The sequence below is a fragment of the Pseudophryne corroboree genome, chromosome 7 (assembly GCF_028390025.1).
Source record: "Pseudophryne corroboree isolate aPseCor3 chromosome 7, aPseCor3.hap2, whole genome shotgun sequence".
NCBI classification, from domain to species: domain Eukaryota; kingdom Metazoa; phylum Chordata; class Amphibia; order Anura; family Myobatrachidae; genus Pseudophryne; species Pseudophryne corroboree.
The window spans coordinates 325,849,615-325,868,141 of record NC_086450.1 but is presented as its reverse complement, the minus strand read 5'-3'; the positions used below and the strand labels follow the sequence as shown (position 1 = coordinate 325,868,141).

The 18,527-nt window shown below is 44.7% G+C and overlaps 1 protein-coding gene across 6 annotated transcripts in view; it reads left to right on the top strand.

Annotated features, from left to right (window-relative positions):
• METTL18 (methyltransferase 18, RPL3 N3(tau)-histidine) overlaps window positions 1-18,527 on the top strand; it is a 379,064-nt gene that overhangs the window by 201,576 nt on the left and 158,961 nt on the right. For 3 of the 6 annotated variants that reach the window (XM_063934325.1, XM_063934329.1, XM_063934326.1), the window contains exon 3: window positions 12,019-12,098. The exons of 2 other annotated variants lie outside the window; for them this stretch is intronic. The gene's annotated coding sequence lies outside the window, so the exon portion shown is untranslated. Of the gene's footprint in view, window positions 1-6,984; window positions 7,073-12,018; window positions 12,099-18,527 lie in introns of those variants that run through there. One more of the 6 variants, XM_063934333.1, reaches the window with a different exon arrangement.

Genomic DNA, 18,527 nt, shown 5'->3' with positions numbered 1-18,527 from the left:
ACATCGATCAGGAAAGGAAAATCATCCTGTAGTTAGTGATGTTTTCTAAGTGAAGTGACTATTCCACTACGCATAATCTAAAGAGCAAAACAGTTTCCATTGATCGATATGATGCTTTTAGCATTTACATAAATTCACAGAAACCTTCTCTGCGCTATGCGTACGTTGCGGAAATATATGTTTCCAAGATCTATATTTCTTTTTCATTTCCTGGCTCCACATCTGTCTGATGGCAATAGTCGAGTGATGAGGTGTTTAGGTAATCTTTATGGAAAGCAGAGGATCCTCAATATGCAGAAATTACTGGGTGTTACCTTATTTAGATGTATTTGAAATCTCGGAAATCTGTCAGATCAGATAATGTAGTTTAGTTTTATTTTATCAAATCACTTGTTAATTATCCTTTTTTTTTATAATAAAGTGCCCTTATGATTGATTATTAACTGAATTATGTGTCCTTTAGTGTGCATTTACCACCCTGATATAAAGCCATAGGTTTTGACACTGAGTTGAATGCAAATTGTTGTAGCAGTTACCTCTTGCATGCACAGAAATAATGCATATGTTTGTCCATATGCAAAGTTGTGCACCTCGTTGTGGGCCCTTGAGCTTTATTAACTGCAAAGGAATACTTCGTATTATACTAGATTTAAAACCATAATTACCACATGTGATGCGCCCTGAGAGTATACACCTCCCTTGACCTACTGTATCAGTAGCCGTTACCACTTAACCTTTTGTCATACAGTATGATCTTATGATGATGTCAGTGGTATTCCAAAAATGTTTCTGAAATGCAGTTATCAGAGCAGTTGGCTCACTGCTCCTCCTCACTTCCCACATCACCGCTTCCCATCACTCCTTCCCATCACTCCTCACCACTCCATCACACCTCACTGCCCACATCACGCCTCAATGTTTCCACTCCTCACAGACAAATCACACCTCCCTGCTCCCCCTCATCACGGGAAGCAGTTACGTGACCATCAGTCAGGAGACCGCCGGTTACAATACCGACGCTGGAAGTCCGCCCCCTTACAGTCCCGACAGTCAGCAAGCCGACTAACAGGGACTATTCCCACTCATGGGTGTCCACAACACCCATAGAGTGGGAATATAACCTGTGGCAAACACAGCGAACCCGCAAGGGGCTTCGCTCTGCTCGTGCCCCCTCCCCTGCCAGCCATCTGCAAGCCAGGGTTCCAGTGTCGGTATGGTGGCCATACCAACCCCCCTAACACCTCAATGCTCCCCCTCACTCCTCACTATTCCATCATCGCTCCTCATCATATGTCACTGCTACCCCTCACACCTTGCTGTCCCACCACAACTCACTGTTCCTCCCCTCCCACTAGCTCATTGTCCCCCTACTACTTACACTGTGCCCTTACACCTCACACTGCACTCAGGAAATGGACTCCTACCAGATGTAAAGTCTCCACACACAGGTAGACAAAAAAGTATACGTAGACACAGCCTTTTGTATTGAAACGCGTTGGTAAGAATACAGGACACTACCTGGCTGCACCTGGGGATGCCCAGACCTGTGTCTACATATGCATTTTTTGTCTACCAGTCTGTGTATACTTTATATTTGGTAGGTATCCATTCTATCTCTACGGGTGTTCAGCATATGTTTTTTTGCTGTTATGTTGTTCCATGAATAAATCGGATTACCACTATTAGATGCTTTCTCCTTTTCTCGTATACAGGAGTAAACATTGCAGATCAATATATGTGTGGTGGAGCGTGATTTGTGAGCTGACTATCCTTAATGGCTGGTGTCCTCACCCTATCACATGCAGTTGTCAACCTTATTGTGTAGTCTCATCCTTTGGTAGGAGCCCATTATTTTATTTATCACATATTGTGATAATGTATCAGTATTATGTTTGTTTATGTTTCTCTTCAGTTGAGAAGTAAAGTCTTTTATCTGCAGTACATATGTGAGAAAGATCCTATACTCTTGGGCATTGTTATTCAACCCATTACTCATCAGGAGGGTCTTCCACTTCCATACATTAGGAACGTATACATGGTCTTTTACCATGTTTGCACCTTTAAGCGCCTGTGCACCTGTTTGTGGTTTTGGTTCTTCACTATTTAAATGGAATATTGATCATTGGCAATAAGTATTAAAATCTACATAGGAAATAAATCGTTTTGGTAATGATTATACAATTATAGTTGTACAACTTTGTTTGACCTTCCTTGCCTCTGTCATGGAGTATAATACAATTGCCAGTACTTGGGTCATTTCTTAATATACTTACCCCTGTTCTGTATTTTACCAAATGTTATTTTCAAAAACGTTGAGCATTGTAAAAATGAAATTACCATTGACGGAACGGAAGTGGCTGGTGCCAATGCTAAGCACAGGAAAGGAGTTTACCATCATATCAGCATTATCTGAAGGGCTTGACTTTATCCTGCAATTTTGCTTCTGCAACTGCTTACATAACAGTACATAGTTATTGCATTTTGTTGAGTACAAAGTCTGAAAAAAGCCAGTGACAAAGTGGAACAGAAATTACGTTTGCTGCATACGGTAGGCTATATTCTGCATTTGATTTGCTTTGTGGATTGGGCCATTTTGCATGACTTCCTATTAGTCATTTTATTTAATTTACATTTTTTAAAGCTGGCCAGAGTCACAAGTTGTCTATAAGAGAATTATGTAATTTTAATGAACTTGTAGATGCACTTTTAAGTCATTTTTATTAGAGATGAGCGGGTTCGGTTTTACTCTGATGTACCCGAATCTCCTTATTGACGTCACGTGTTTTGTTTAGACAATAAGAAAAATCCAGGAAAAAAAGAACTTGCGATAATTCTGCTGTAAAGTACCGAGTAAATCCGAACCTGCTCGTCTCTAATTTTTATGCATGCCTTCTGTGCTTTTTAGTCTATCATTAGACAAAGGGCCAGATTCGGAGATTTATGGTGAATCAATATTTTTTTTTCTGATCTATATAGTACATGCGCGGGTGTCGCACTTATTGTGGCCAGTCCCGGGATCGGGATGGGTGGATTTCCGGGATTGTAGCCAAAAAATGTCCAGGATTCAATCCGGGGATTGCAGCTTCCAATCCTGGGGATTTCGGGATTGGAAGTTCCCTCTGTCTTTTCAATGGGGATCCCCCTGCCCAGCTCACCTTTCCCCCGGCTGGTGCACTGCACAGTATGACGTGATGTCAGGGGTCACGTTGCACAGCTTGACACCAGCTGTAGGACCTCACACCGCCGCAGTCCTCATCAAGTGGACCCTCCCATTCGCCAGACAGTAGAATTGTAAGTTAACTGGTCTGGTCTGGGCTGTGCAAGGGGGGGAGTGGGAGGGGGGGAGAGACACATTGAAAAAAGTGAAATTATGCAAAACCCGCCAATCCTGGGTATCCCGGGAATGAACATTTTTCAATCCCGATTCCTGGGATTGAAAAAATTACCTGGGATTGGCTACCCTAGTCACACTGCAGATCTTGGACTGTGATGTCGGACGTAGTGTGGATGCAGAGTTTAGGTGAGTGACAGTCTACAGACGTTTTGGAGCATAATCCTGCTTCTGCTAAAAATCACATGTAAAGAGCCGCCCAGAAAGGTAAAAAACACCCTCCAATCGAGTACCATCAACAATTGCGGTTTACCCAGGGCTACTCAGAATAATGAGCATGCAGTTGCACCGGCGCAATGTTTTTAGTCGCAATCCATTTCAACTGATGTCCGATACATGCTCCGAAAATAGACATGATCCACCTACGTTTTTCCAACTACTCCCCACAAACGCCATGGTAACACCCACGAACGGTCACTTCCTGTCAATCAAATTACGATCGCATTTCACTAAATTGCAATCGCAATTTAACCACTGCATACGCGCAATGCGTTCACATCACATGCACAGTCTGCTGATAATTGGACGATTTGCAATTTTACAACTAAATCTGAATAAGGCCCTTATAGCATAGTAACAGAGGCGGAACTACCGCCAGTGCAACCAGTGCGTTGCACTGGGGCCCGCCTCTGTCCAAGGGCCCAAAGCATGTAATGAGTCAAACTGACTCATTACATGCTGCTGTGTGCTGCGGGCAACCGCTGCCCGCAGCACACAGCCGCCCGGAGAGGAGAGGAGCACAGCGGCACAGGGGTAAGGAGGAGGAGGAAGGTGGAGGAGGGAGCCGCAGCAGCGCTTTGTTACTGGTGGAGGCGCTGCTGCTGCTGCCCCTCTGCTTCACTATAGGCTGTCTTCCGAGAACAGCCTATAGTGAAGCAGAGGGGCAGCAGCAGCAGCGCCTCCACCAATAACACAGCACTGCTGCGGCTCCCTCCTCCACCTCCCTCCTCCTCCTCCTCTTCTGCCCGGGAATCGTCAGAAGCTACACCGAGGAGCCTGAGCCAGCGGAGAGGGTAAGTATAATTCTTTCTGTCTGTCTGCCTGTCTGTCTGTCTGTCTTTCTTTCTGTCTTTCTTGGCACTGCCTGCCGCAATGTGTAAAAATGGGGAATCTGCCTGCCGCAATGTGTAAAAAGGGGGAATCTGCCTGCCGTAATGTGTAAAAAGGGGGACGCTGTCTGCTGTAATGTGTAAAAAGGGGGACGCTGTCTGCCGTAATGTGTAAAAAGGGGACGCTGTCTGCCGTTATGTGTAAAAAGTGTACGCTGTCTGCCGTAATGTGTAAAAAGGGGACGCTGTCTGCCGTAATGTGTAAAAAGGGGGACGCTGTCTGCCATTGTGTAAAAAGTGTACGCTGTCTGCCGCTATGTTTAACAAGGGCACTCTGTCTGCCGTTATGTGTAAAAAGTGTACGCTGTCTGCCGCTATGTGTAACAAGGGCACGCTGTCTGCCGTTATGTGTAAAAAGGGGACGCTGTCTGCTGTTATGTGTAAAAAGTGCACGCTGTCTGCCGTAATGTGTAAAAAGGGGGACGCTGTCTGCCGTAATGTGTAAAAAGGGGACGCTGTCTGCCGTAATGTGTAAAAAGAGGAATCTGTCCGCCGTAAGGTGTAAAAGGGTCTCTACCTGATGTAGTGGTGCTACTGTGCGGCGTAATTTGAATAATGGAGACTACTGTGCACCGTTTTATGAATTGGTATTATTTTGTGGCCACACCCCTTCCCCACGAAGCCACGCCACTATGTATTTTTGCGCGCGCCTACGGCACGCACTGCCCCTGTTTTGCATGCAGGGGTGGGGCTCCGATGCCGTTTCTTGCACACAGTGCTAAAATGTCTAGTTACGGCACTGTTAGGTATCCATTTCTCTGGCCCTGAGCAGGTCCCCCTCACCATATCCTCTCCAGGGGTGAGGGGGTGGACTTGGATGGGATGGGGGGGGGGGGGCAAACCATTTTTAGTCGCACCTGGGCCCACCGCTCGCTAGATCCGCCACTGCATAGTAACATAGTAACATAGTCAATGAGGTTGAAAAGAGGCAAAATGCCTATCGGGTTCAACCTATGTTTTATACTAAGCTGTGCACATTATAATGTACCTGCTGAAGTTATGGTTTTAGTACCATTTGACAACTATAATTCGTATCACTCCCAGATATTTAATGTCAATATATTAAATGCTATAGCCTTGGATACCTTTTTCAGTTTGTCCAATCCGCTTTTCAATGCATTTACAGAGTCCGCCATTATTACCTTCTCCGGCAGGGAATTCCAAATCTTTATTGCCCTTACCGTGAAGAACCCTTTCCTACGTTGTGTACGGAATTTTCTCTCCTCTAGCCCCAGCGAGTGCTCACGTGTCCTATGCAGAGTTCTTTTAATAAACAAATTCCCTGCTAACTCCTAGTAATGACCCTTTACATATTTGAAGATATTAATAATGTCTCCTCTTAAATTCCTCTTTTCCAGTGTATGCATATTTAACCTGGTAAGCCTTTCACCGTACACCAGTGTCTCTAACCCTTTAATCAATTTTGTAGCTCGCCTTTGAACTCTTTTTAGTTCCCTGATATCTTTTTTATAATGTGGTGCCCAAAATTGAACACAATATTCCAGGTGCGGATGTACCAATGATTTGTACAGCGGCAGGGTTACATACTCGTCCCTTGTCTCAATACCCCATTTTATGCACACAAGCATCTTACTTGCCTTCTTTGCTGCATTTTGACATTGTGTACTGTTATTAAGCCTATTATCTATGAGCACCCCCAAATCTTTTTCCACTACTGTTACCCCTATCTTATCCCCATTTAATGTGTAGGACGCAAGTTTGTTTTTTATCCCAGAATGCATAACTTTGCATTTTTCTATATTGAAACTCATTCTCCATTTAGACGCCCATGTTTCAAGTTTAAATAAGTCATTCTGTAGAGACTCCACATCGATTTCCGAATTAATTACCTTACCAAGTTGTTTTCTGCAAACATTGACAATGTGCTTTCCAGGCCTATACCTAGATCATTAATAAATATATTGATCAGTAGCGGGCTGAGTACGGACCCTTGTGGTATTCCGCTGACTACCGCTGACCACTGGTGCCCAGATGGAGAACATCCCATTGACCACTACTCATTGTACCCTGTTATCCAGCCAATTACTTATCCATGTACAAATAGTATTTCCTAAGCCAAGCTAAATAGACCACATCCACTGCTTTTCGCTCACTTCCTCGTAGAAGCTGATTAAGTTAGTCTGGCATGATCTGTACAAACCTATACTGACTCTTGCTAATAATCTTAGTAGTCTGCAGATGCTCCTCTATGCAATCCCTCAAAATTCCTTCCAATATTTTAACCGCTATAGAGGTTAAACTAACTAGTCTATAGTTACCGGGATGATTTATAGTTCCCTTTTTAAATATTGGCACTACCTTAGCTATACGCCAATCCTTCGGTACCATGCCTGATATAATTGAACTATAGAAAATCAAGTATGGGGGTTTTGCTAGCTGTGACCTGAGCTCCATAAGAACCCTCAGGTGAAAACCATCTGGGCCAGGTGATTTATTAATCTTTATGTTGCTTAATCCCTCCAGGACTACTTCCTCGCTTAAACAAGCATCTAGGCAAGAGTCGTTACCTTCACTGTCATTATGCTGTACTATTACCGACTGATCCTCCCTGGTAAATACTGATTGAAAATAAATTGTTCAGTATTTCTGCTTTTATTTTGTCATTGTTTATCAAGGCTGCCAGTTCATCTTTTAATGGGCCTACTTTCTCCTTTTTTAACCTTTTTACTGTTAATGTATTTATAAAACTTTTTAGGATTGGCTTTACTCTCTATAGCGACTTGCTTTTCGTTTACAATTTTTGCTGCTCTTATTACTTTTTTGTAACTTTTGTTGCATTCCTTGTAGTACCAGAATGACTCCTCCCCTCCATTAGATTTAAATGCTTTGAAAGCATGCCTCTTTTTAGCCATTTCTTCTTTGACCTCCTTGTTAAGCCACATTGGTTTGAGTTTAGTACTCCTGCGTTTACTGCCCATGGGAATGAATTTGTGAATATTGCTACTGAGCAACCCTTTTAAAGCATGTCGTTTAGTGCCCATCTCAGCATATTGAAATGAGCTTTTCTAAAGTTTAATGTTTTGGTTGATCCCTTACAGCTGTGTTCCTTGAAACTGATGTTGAATGTGATCATACAGTGATCACTGTTTCCAAAGGTCTCCCCAAGTTTAGTGTTTGATATCATGTCCACAGTATTGGTAATAACTAGGTCCACCCCATCATGCTTGATACAGCCCTCCTTACTATTATCAGTTTGACCTATTAAGTCTTTCTAACCCCACCCCCCCCCCCCCCCCCCGATGTAAGTGTTCTCTCTTGTGCCATGGACATCATTTTCTATATGTCCCACTGATGAACCATAATCGTCATTAGGTAATAATTCGGGAATACCTTGGGTAATACCTGTGTCAATAAATATGTGAAAGTCCTTGCCGGCTGATCTTTCCCTCACCCCTTCTCCACCCCCATTATGTTCACTACCCCCATCTTTACTGTTTTCACTGTTTGTAGTTTCTAGCTAAACCCTCCCCCCAGGCTCCTAGTTTAAAAGCTCCTCCAACCTTCTAACCATCCTGCCCCCCAGCACCGCAGCCCCCTCCTCATTCAGGTACAATCCATCACGACAAAAGAGATGCCGCCTGACTGAAAAGTCCACCTCCTTCCTACACCAGTCTCTAAGCCACACATTTACCTCCCTGATCTCCCTCGGTCTCCCTGGGTTAGCGCGTGGCACTGGTAATATTTCGGAGAATATTACCTTTGCTGTCCTTGCCTTAAGTTTCTGGCCTAATTCCTTATAGTCTTTTATAAGGATATCCCACCTACCACTAACTTTGTCGTTGGTGCCAACATGCACCAAGACCGCCGGGTCATTCCCAGCCCCTCCCAACAATCTATCCAGTCCACGATGTGCCATACCCGAGCACCCGGGAGACGACAGACTGTACGGTGATCACGGTTTGGTAGCAGATTGCCCTGTCTGTCTTCTTTATAATAGAATCCCCTACCACCACAATCTGACCAGGTACCTCACTATCTTTTATCCCATCTGTACCGGAGGGACGGCTCCTCCTGTTGCTAGAGGGAACAGTCTCCTCCGTCTCCGTCAGTGAAGGGGCCCTAGAATGCACATCCTAACTGCAAGTAATGAGAGGTGCTACCTTGCTGAGACCTTTAGTGCCACACACAGTGCCTAACCTTAAACCTCCCCCCCAAACCCTAACCTGATCCCTGATACTTGCCTTCAGGATGTCTGCTGTCGGTCTACTAAAGAGCTATGACTCTTGAAAGCAAGGAATGGTTGGTAAATTATTTTGTTAGTCTTTTGAGTTTTTCACAATCTCCACAATGCTATACGAGACTCATTTAGGTGTGGTTGGATGTAAATGTTCTGTATGTAAATGCAGAAGCAGGCACCTTTGTTGCTGTGCAAGCAGTTGTGTACCTATATTGGGTGCAGTGTGTGCGGTGCACATGAGCCCCTGGGTCCAGTGGGTGCCCACACCGCGCACACTGCACCCATTTCTTCTATACTTACCTTTCCGGCGTCTATCGGTGACTGTGTGTGGGCCCCCTCCTCTCTCATAGCTGGCACCGCCGCTGCTAGCGCACTGAGCACTAGAAACGCTGGCACAGTGCCAGAGTCTGCAGCGCATGCACAGGACTCTGAAAAAATGGTGTGGCGGGCATTTTTTCGGAGTCCTGCGCATGCGCTGTAGACTCTGGCACTGCGCCAGAGTCTCAGTGCTCAGAGCGCTAACAGCGGCGCTGCCGGCTACGGGAGAGGAGGGGGCCCACACAGACTCCACATGGGCCCCTTCCTCTCTGGATACGCCTCTGCGTGCAAGCCACCTGTCACAGAGGGCATGAATTCTCCGTCCTACAATGGAGATCCCTGACCTCTTCCCACCCCCTAATCGGCTACACGCTTCCGTTTTCACATATTGAGGTAGCCAGCCTCCCCCATAGCATCAGACTGTCAATCACTGACATTCTGCTGCCCTCCTGCTTAAGTAATCGCAGGACCCATTCGCACATGCGCAGAACAGGTTCTGCGCAAAGTACCGAACATTGTTACTTTGCGCATGAGAGCACAACTAATACAACACCTAAATGATTCCCTATATACCTTAGAGGTTCTATATATGTGGTGATGAGGCGGATTTTTTATTTTCTGCCAGACCGAAGTGAAAGTTTTTTTTCTTTCTTATCACTGCAGTTTATAAATAATATATTATTAGAATAGCTGATTCATGGTTATTCGCCCAAGTCATAATGTTCCATAGCAATAAGGATTAGCTCCTCCACCCCTGGAATATACGCATTTGTTACATGACTAGCTAGTCCATGCATGCACTGTGGAACTGAAATTCCTGAGTTGGGCTTTCACTTTCACATGGTGGACAGAAAGAAAAAAACAAATATTACGGTACATATCAAAAAAAAATTTTTCCAGTTATGGGAAAGCAAAAACTTCCACCATTTCTAGAGGATAATCCGCACCAAGATAAAACTGTTTGTTTTTGGTATACAGTCATAAATTGGGATGCCTTTAATATGTATATTGCAGATCCAATCCTTAGGAATACCTTTATGTCCACTTAGATAACGTATGGAAGGCTCAAATGGTGCTACCAACTGGTTTGGATAAGGATATATTGTCAAATCCCCATAGAGAGGGAATAGGAAAAAGAAACCAGTTATCTCGGGTGCACACAACCCAATTAAATCATTAAAATATAATCTTTATTAAGGATGTATATATCCCCTACAATAATAAACAAATATTGGCTTTAATGCCACATTACACACATTTTCATTATAAATCAATAATGAAATAGTGATTTATAATGAAAATTTGTGTAATGTGGCATTAAAGCCAATATTTGTTTATTATTGTAGGGGATATATACATCCTTAATACAGATTATATTTTAATGAAATAATTGGGTTGTGTGCACCCGAGATAACTGGTTTCTTTTTTCTTTTCCCTCTCTATGGAGATTTGACAATAAATATTATATATCGATGAGGACTTGCAACGGCATAGAAACACTGGCATCGAACTTGCCCCCACTGCCCCAGTTATGTGTATTTGTGTATGTAGCCCCTCGGCACTGCAAATCAGGCAGTACTGTAAAGGGCCCCATACACTAGAACGATAATGTCCGATTTCATCCAATTTCGTGCATTCGGGCCGATATATCGGGTGAAATCGGGCATTTTGAATGTGTTTCAGATCCAATTCGATGCTCATTCCCGTGAGGGTCGAATCGGCTCCCCTAGATCGTTAGTGCTGCACTTGTGATATATCGGTTCCCGTAGGCATTGCTGGGATCGCATATGATATATCGCATGCAAAATGTACCAAATCGTATGGAACCACTCCCGGGAGAGTTCAAGGGAAAACGCCTCCTACTTCAGCCTCAGACATAGCGTTGTAGTGTATGGGGCCCTTTAGTGCAGCATACAGACCCACTTACTTGTAGAGCCAGAACATTGCATAAAATTTACAGTAAGCAACCCTAGTAAGTACCCTAAGTGAAGAAAGCAAAACATTAAGAGAAATGACCTATAAAATCGTAATAAATTACTCCATATTCTATCCACTAAAATATGTTTTAGATTATTATTTGTTATTGTTATTACGTTTCAGAGGAGCATTCAGATCAGCTTTTTTATTTTCTATTAATAGAGGTGCAAGTGTTCTAGAAGGATATTTAAGTGCTCTGAGAAGCCTGTCGCTGTGTTTGGTACAATCCCATTACACAAAACCTGGACAGTGTAGCCACACACATTAAGGACAAGACTGTATGGGCCTTCTGCTCGGCCAGTGACCCCACATGCACATAGATGGCATGGGTGTGGATCATAGGGTCAACCACACTTAGGTCGACAGTCATTAGGTCGGCAACTGTTGGTCGACACCCGAAATAGGTCGACATGGTCATTAGGTCGACATGAACAAGGTCGACATGGAAAAAGGTCAACATGAGGGTTTTGGGTTTTTTGGTGTCGTTTTCTTCATAAAGTGACAGGGAACCCCATTTAGTACACCGCGTCCCCTCGCATAACTTGCTTCACTCAAGGTGCCTCGCTCTGCTACCGCTGCGCTCAGCACAGGTTACTATTCCCAATCGTAGTCCACGTGGATCGTAAAGTATGAAAAAGTAAAAAAGTGAAAAACTCATGTCAACCTTTTCACATGTCGACCGAATGATTGTCGACCAGCAGTGGTCAACCTAAAGACTGGATACCGATGGGATCACTGATCAAATAGCACATTAAACTTAATAAAACAAATACATTTACGATCACAGTTTCATTTGTATATGCACATGAAAATAATGGGTGGTTTAGTCAGAAACAAGTACTGTACATAAGTAGATCTTTTGGGCAGGTTTGGGACCAGCATTGACCTGTAACTAGGCATTTTCCGCTAATGGACACGCACTGAATTGAGGCATATCACTGAATTGAGGCATATAAACATTGGTTATAATAATCATTAAGCAAATGTATGGCAGCATTTATAACCTTGCTTTCTTTCTGTTGCAGGATTTGCTATAAACCAATTACATCAGATAAGAATGACAATGTGAAAGACACTGAGGTCCAATTCCAGATTAGCGTAAAAGGTTTGTTTCAATTATTCACATAATATAACATAAAACACATAATAATATAACAACATATTCTTTATTAGCAAAATGAAATGAAATGAAAATAGTTCCTGAAGCAAAACTCCAGTCTCTCTCTCTCTCTCTCTCTCTCTCTCTCTCTCTCTCTCTCTCTCTCTCTCTCTCTCTCTCTCTCTCTCTCTCTCTCTCTCTCTCTCTCTCTCTCTCTCTCTCGTTGGTTTATTCATATAGATTGCTGTTAGGATTCAGAAAACCCTTTGGCTACAATACAAATATTACTCATCTTAAAGATGTCACACTAATAACAATGCAGAGAGTCAGAGAGTGGAGGAAACCTTGCCTTCACCCAGGACCAGACTAAGGGCCACATGGGCCTGAGGCTGGAAAATGAGCAAGGGCATATTGTGAGAAGCGGAGGAGGTGTGGCCAGTGCTGTATGGGTGTGACCAGAGCCATGTGATTTGTTTACACCCTCTACTTTATAGGCCCCAATGTCTCCCTAAATATGTAAAAGTAGAAACATTACATAATTTTGTGTGGAAAATATAAATGCAGATTTAATACATCTGATTTATGGCTGACAGTGTGGTCAGCTGGGCGGATAGTCCTCATCATGTTGTCATGATAGGCCTATTTATATGTGGAGGTCATGGGGCTCTAGTTTTTCAAGCTACAGAAGTTACTATTTCAAGCAACAAAATGTATTTGTTAGAAATTATTATCTTTATTATTATTAATAATAATAATAATATTGTGTCTTTCTACGACACAAGCATATTCTGGTGCACTTATGCACAGTAATACCACTTTTACATTGCCCAAATAACCCAGGTTATTGCCGGGACTACCCGGGTCAGGCTGCAGTGTAATACCCCTTTCACACTGCCAATGTCGGAACCCACCCGGGAATTGGAAACGGGTCCTTCCCGGGTGGGATCCGGCATTGGCTGCTGCTGCTGGCTTCCCCGACCCGGCAATATGCCGGGTGGGTTGCCATAGCAGCGAGGGGCGGAGCCGACGGTGGAGGTGGCGCTGGGAGATTAGATCATCTCCGTGCCGCCTCTCCCTGCTGTAATAAACGGGTCCCGGGACGCATCGACCCGGGAGCCCGTTTACGCAGCCACTGACTTGGTATTCAACCCGGGTATAACCCTGCTTTATTCCCGGGTTGAATTGCCGGGTCAGGCGACCTGGGATTTCGGCTATGGCCCTTTCATACCGCACGCTGACCCGTACCAAGTTATTTGTGTGGTGTGAAAGGGGTATAAAAGGCTCCCTAAAAAATGACCCGGGTCAATTTACCCTGCAATCCTACCCGGGTATCGACCAGGGTTGATCACAGGTAGGACTCATGTTGAGGGGCAGCGTAAATGGGATGACCCGGGACCCATTTACAGCAATGGGAAGGCCTATAGCTCCAAATCGCAGTGTCCTGCAGACGGTCAGGAGGTTGGGAGACACGGCACACACAGGGGTATATGCAATTGCGGTCGAATTCCCGAAATTGTCGAATTTCGGGTCATTTTCGACCAAAAAAAAAAATCGCCTATGCAATTCAGTGCTTTCCGACCAAAAAACGGCCTTTCAAAATTCGACTTTTTGAAATTCGACTTTTTGCAAATTCGACTTTTCTGCAATGATACAAGTGCTGCAATTCGACCAAAGCATATTCAATTCAAGTTTGGAAATTCGACAGCAGTGCTTTTAGACAGCAAATTCGTCATTTTCAATCCGCCACACTTTGGAGGGTGAAAACAAATAAAAAAATTTTAAACATGTTTTTTTTTGTGTATTTTTTGGGGGGAATAGCAGATCTATTTATATTAGAAGGGATTAGGTACTTTTTTTTTTTTTTTTTTGGAGGCACAAATATTATTTATATATTTTTTAAAATATTTTTTTTTTTTTTTTTTTTTATGCTGGAACGGTGAAATCATAAAAAAAAATGGCGTGGGGTCCCCCCTCCAAAGCATAACCAGCCTCGGGCTCTTCGAGCTGGTCCTGGTTCTAAAAATGCGGGGGGAAAATTGACAGGGGATCCCCCGTATTTTTAAAACCAGCACCGGGCTCTGCGCCTGGTGCCAAAAATACGGGGGACAAAAAGAGTAGGGGTCCCCCGTATTTTTAACACCAGCATCGGGCTCCACTAGCTGGACAGATAATGCCACAGCCGGGGGTCACTTTTATGCCGTGCCCTGCGGCCGTGGCATTAAATATCCAACTAGTCACCCCTGGCCGGGGTACCCTGGGGGAGTGGGGACCCCTTCAATCAAGGGGTCCCCCCCCCAGACACCCAAGGGCCAGGGGTGAAGCCCGAGGCTGTCCCCCCCCATCCAATGGCCTGCGGATGGGGGGGCTGATAGCCTTTTGTGATCATGAAAAGAATATTGTTTTTTCCAGCAGTACTACAAGTCCCAGCAAGCCTCCCCCGCAAGCTGGTACTTGGAGAACCACAAGTACCAGCATGCGGGAGAAAAACGGGCCCGCTGGTACCTGTAGTACTACTGGAAAAAAAATACCCAAATAAAAACAGGACACACACACCGTGAAAGTAAAACTTTATTTCATACGTCGACACACACATACTTACCTATGTTCACACGCCGACATCGGTCCTCTTCTCCATGTAGAATCCAGGGGTACCTGAAAATAAAAGATCAATATACTCACCTCAACCAGGCTCCAGAGATAAATCCACGTACTTGGAGAAAAAAACAAACCGAACACCCGCTCCATGCCGCACTGAAAGGGGTCCCATGCTGACACATGGGACCCCTATCCCCGAATGCAGAGAGACCTGTCAGTGACAGCTGTCACAGAAAGGTCTCTATAGCCAATCAGGAAGCGCAACTTCGTTGCGCTCATCTGATTGGCTCTGTGCGTCTGAGCAGACAGCGCATCGCACAGCCCAGTCCATTATATTCAATGGTGGGAACTTAGCGGCTAGCGGTGAGGTCACCCGCCGGTCAGCGGCTGACCGGCGGGTGACCCCCCCGCTAGCCGCTAAGTTCCCACCATTGAAAGTAATGGAGCGGCTTTGCGATGCGCTGTCACATCACAGACAGCGCACAGCCAATCAGATGAGCGCCACGGAAGTAGCGCTTCCTGATTGGCTGAAGGGACTTCAGTGACAGGAGTCACGTGATGTCCCGGCATTCGGGAGAAAGGGGTCTGATGTGAAAGCATTGGACCCCTTTCTAGTCCGGTATGGATCGTTGTTCGTTTTTTTGTTTTGCCAAGTACGTGGATTATCTCTGGACCTGGATGTACCTCTGGACGCTGGAAGGTGAGTATAATTTTTTCACAGGTACCTCGGATCGTCGGAGACCGTGGCAGTCGGCGTGTCAACATAGGTAAGTATGTGTGTGTCGGCGTATGAAATAAAGTTTTACTTTCACGGTGTGTGTGTGCTGTTTTTATTTGGGTATTTTTTTCCCAGTAGTACTACAGGTACCAGCGGGCCCGTTTTTCTCCCGCATGCTGGTACTTGTGGTTCTCCAAGTACCAGCTTGCGGGGGAGGCTTGCTGGGACTTGTAGTACTAATGGAAAAAACAATATCTTTTTATTATCACAAAAGGCTATCAGCCCCCCCATCCGCAGCCCATTGGATGGGGGGGGACAGCCTCGGGCTTCACCCCTGGCCCTTGGGTGGCTGGGGGGGGGGACCCCTTGATTGTAGGGGTCCCCACTCCCCCAGGGTACCCCGGCCAGGGGTGACTAGTTGGGTAGTTAATGCCACGGCCGCAGGGCACGGCATAAAAGTGACCCCCGGCTGTGGCATTATCTGTCCAGCTAGTGGAGCCCGATGCTGGTGTTAAAAATACGGGGGACCCCTACTCTTTTTGTCCCCCGTATTTTTGGCACCAGCACCAGGCGCAGAGCCCGGTGCTGGTTTTAAAAATACGGGGGATCCCTGCCCAATTTTTCCCCTGCATTTTTAGAACCAGGACCAGCTCGAAGAGCCCGAGGCTGGTTATGCTTTGGAGGGGGGACCCCACGCCATTTTTTTTTCGGGTTTTTCCCCGTTTTTTAAAATCGCGGCAAAATCCGCCAAATCGGCCGATTTTCGCCCGCGACTCTGGCGAATCCGTTTTTCATTGAATATGGTGAATTCCGGAAGCCACCTTCCGGGATTCACCTGTCGAATTGAGTCGAATTAAAAAACGGCGAAAATTGCCGCGAATTCGACCGCAATTGCATATACCCCACAGTCTCTACTGCTGTCTGCCCTGCTATGCAGACAGCAGCAGTGCCGGGGTGAAGGTGAATGGATACCGCACGCATGAGTGCGGTATTATTATTATTATTATTACATTTTATTTATAGGGCGCCACAAGTGTTTCGCAGCGCCGTACAAAGGACAGCACAGGGAGACAAAACTTAGCATAACAGTAAATAAATAACAAAAATGGAGTGCAGGTAACAAAGAGCAACACAATTCTCAAAACATAATACAGCTTAGATGTAAGTAGCGAAGGAGTAATCATTGTACTACTTGGGGCTGGCTGCCATAGAGAAGAGATGAGCCTTTACCAGCAGGAGAGAAAGCAGGTAAAGATGGTCGCTGAGTGAAATGTGTCAAGAAGAGGGTTTAGACAAGAGGAAAGAGGGCCCTGCTCTGAAGAGCTAACAATCTAGTGGGGAGGGGCAACAGACAGATGACATGAGGTGCAAGCAGGTAAGCCTGATGGTGGTATGCGAGCAAAGCAGAGATGTCCAAGGCATGGGGCAGGGGGTATCCATTCACTGCACAAAGAGGGAAGCTGATAGGCCGCCTGGGGGTCCATATCAGTGTATTTCTTGGCGCTAGGAGATGATGTTATCCCCCAGCGCTGGCCTTAAAGACATTGGCCCTCATTCCGAGTTGTTCGCTCGGTAATTTTCTTCGCATCGCAGCGATTTTCCGCTATTTGCGCATGCGCAATGTTCGCACTGCGCCAAGTAAATTTGCTAAGAAGTTTGGTATTTTACTCAAGGCATTACGAGGTTTTTTCTTCGTTCTGGTGATCGGAGTGTGATTGACAGGAAGTGGGTGTTTCTGGGCGGAAACTGGCCGTTTTATGGGAGTGTGTGAAAAAACGCTGCCGTTTCTGGGAAAAACGCGGGAGTGGCTGAAGAAACGGGGGAGTGTCTGGGCGAACGCTGGGTGTGTTTGTGACGTCAAACCAGGAACGACAAGCACTGAACTGATCGCACTGGAAGAGTAAGTCTCGAGCTACTCAGAAACTGCACAGAAAAATCTTTTCGCAATATTGCGAATACTTCGTTCGCAATTCTGCTAAGCTAAGATACACTCCCAGAGGGCGGCGGCTTAGCGTGTGTACTGCTGCGAAAAGCGGCTAGCGAGCGAACAACTCGGAATGAGGGCCTTTGCACCTATGTGCATTGTCAACGGTGCCGACCTGGTAATATCCAGTGTCAGCACCTCAGTGGAAATGGGGTAAATTCCATGTCTGACCTGAATTGGAGCTGTGTTGAAAAAAATCCCAGTTTGGATTCGGGATTTTGGTGTAAAATATATACTGTATGTTAAATTCGGTCTAACAATGTTTGGTGTTTCTTACTGCATACTTGCCTACCTGACCCTCTCCATGAGGGAGAAAATGCTCTGTTCCTGGACTTTCCTGGTAATGTATGATTGCCATCACCTGTGGTGAGCTAGTTAATTGATAAGAAAGGTGTTTCACCACAGGTGATGGCAATCATACATTACCAGGAAAGTCCAGGAACAGAGCATTTTCTCCCTCATGGAGAGGGTCAGGTAGGCAAGTATGTCTTACTGTGTAGTCTAAGGACTTGTTACATAACATTTGATTGTCAAGGTCTCCACAGGATAGACCAGATTAAGACTGGGAGGAGCTTTTCCAAACGTGGGAATGACTAGGCAGAAAGCGGGAGTGTTGGGGTTACATGTTACCAATTTTGCATTTCAAAATGTATGTCTATTATTTTCTGTATTCCATAAAGCATTGACTACAAGTATTTATATTTACTAGGAAACAAATATGCCAAACTTTTGACTATATTTAATATCATGCTACCACAGTACGCCTGAGTAATACAGGCTGAGTCTCCCATACTCAAATCCGGAATACGTCATTTATTGAGCACGACTGAGATAGTGACACCTTTGCTTTCTCTTTGCTTTCTAATGGTTCAATGTAAAAACGTTGTTTAATGCACAAAATTATTAAAACATATTGTATAAATGCTATGCATATAAGGTGTATATGAAACATAAATTAATTCTGTGTTTAGACGTGGGTCCCATCCCCAAATATCTCATTATCGTATGCAAATATTCCAAAATATGGGAAAATCTGATATCCAAAATACTTCTGGTCCCAAACATTTTGGATATTGGAGAAGCAACCTGTATGCTACTCTTTTAAATATAGTTTGATATCTTGGATATTGTTGTAAGT